The sequence below is a fragment of the Sciurus vulgaris genome (assembly GCF_902686455.1).
Source record: "Sciurus vulgaris genome assembly, chromosome: 1".
NCBI classification, from domain to species: Eukaryota; Metazoa; Chordata; class Mammalia; order Rodentia; family Sciuridae; genus Sciurus; species Sciurus vulgaris.
Genome location: NC_136461.1, coordinates 114111750 through 114113461, shown reverse-complemented (window position 1 = coordinate 114113461; position 1712 = coordinate 114111750). Strand labels below are relative to the sequence as shown.

Below are 1712 nucleotides of genomic sequence, written 5' to 3'. Positions count from 1 at the left end.
CAATCCCCGGTACCCACCCCCTGAAAAAGAAGTGGCAAAATGGGATGAAATATGAGGTAATATATTATAATATATTTAGATATTGAGAATTTTACTGTGCATACATTATACAGCATTGTGATTTAATTTTGTAATAGCAATTTCATAATATATTATTCTGCTTTTTGTACCACTTTGCAACTTCTCCTCTTTTTAATATACATACACAGGGGTAGATTTATATATAAGTATTATATTCTCTATATTATATATATAATTATAAGTACATAATTTATATATAACAACTATATAACTATAATTATATAATTATATAAAAATATATAACTATATATAATATATGAAAATAGTCTACATATGGGCATTTGTATATATAATATATATTATATATGACTTAATCTGCCTATATATTTTTTCTTTCTTTCTTTTTTCTTTCTTTCTCTCTCTCTCTCTCTCTCTCCCTTCCTCCCTCCCTTCCTTCCTTCCTTCCTTCCTTTCTTTCTTTTTTCATATATATGGGCAGAGGTAGTCAACCTGTGATAGGCAGGTGTGGGCAGGGGGTGATCTCCACTCCAGCCATTCTTGGCTTCCCAGGCCAGGGCAGCATCCCCACTGCATTTACTCTCACCATGAGGAACTAGTCTTCAATTTTGGAGGGGCTCTTAATTTCAGTCTGTTTCATCATCTGTTCAGAGAGGCCTAAGTAGCCACCAGGAAAAGACAAAGGGGAATGAACACTGGCAACATAAGCAGGAAAAAAAAACCAGTCTCATAGTCAGATGGAGAGCAGATTCCAGAGTTTATTATTTAAGTTTGTGCAAGAGAATACAATGACAGAATCTGTGCCAGAATTAGATTAGTGGATTAGGTTGCCAGAGCAGCCATGGAAATAGGGAAGGAGGTCTCTGATGCATTTAAGGAGAAACATTTTGACTTCTGCACACCAGGGTAGAAAGATGCTCCAGGTCAGAGCTCAAACTTTCAAATAAACCTCTCAGTCACTCCTGCAGCCTCAGAAGGGAGAGGAAGTCAAGGGCACTTCAGCAGCAGCCTCCAGATTGCTGGCTGCTGCCCCCTCCACAGCTGGAGCCCCCTGAGGGCTGGCTGCAGCAGCCAGAGCTCTGTCTGTGGCGGTGGGACCTGCGGGGCCTGTGGTGGCTCAGGCAGCAGCCACCACTCCCAGAGCTGGAGCCACAGCAGCCCCCAGAGCTAGAGCCACAGCCACCTCCAGAGCTGGAGCCACAGCAGCCCCCAGAGCTGACACTGCAGCAAGAAGGGGCTGGAGGGCACTTAGGGGGACACTTTTGGGGGGGCACTTTGGGGCAGGGCACTTCTGAGGGCACTTGGGGGTGCACTTGGGAGGGGGCTGGCACTGCTGCTGGCTCTGCTGGCAGGACATCTTGGCAGGTGTGTGTTCAGGAGCTGAAGGACAGACAAACACAAGTCAGACCCAGGACACAGAGGCCACCTGCCCACTCTGACCCTCTTAGCATTGTTTAGAATCATAGAAATAGCATCTCCAGTTTTACTTCTCATACTCCATTCTCTCATATCACTACCATCACCATCATCCTCATCCTCATCCTCTCTATGGAAGTTCAGGATACTCTTTTAAGTCAGAAAAATGTACCAGTGTAGTCAACTAAGACCAAATGATATTATAAAATGTCCATGAGTCAAAGATTTATAATAAAGGAGAAAATTATTGCAAATGT

The 1712-nt window shown here is 43.2% G+C and overlaps 1 pseudogene across 1 annotated transcript; it reads right to left on the bottom strand.

Annotated features, from left to right (window-relative positions):
* Positions 1-777: 777 nt before the first annotated feature.
* On the bottom strand, positions 778-1416 carry LOC306670830 (late cornified envelope protein 1E-like; annotated as a pseudogene). Its single transcript has one exon. The product of its transcript is annotated as a late cornified envelope protein 1E-like (transcript).
* Positions 1417-1712: the final 296 nt, after the last annotated feature.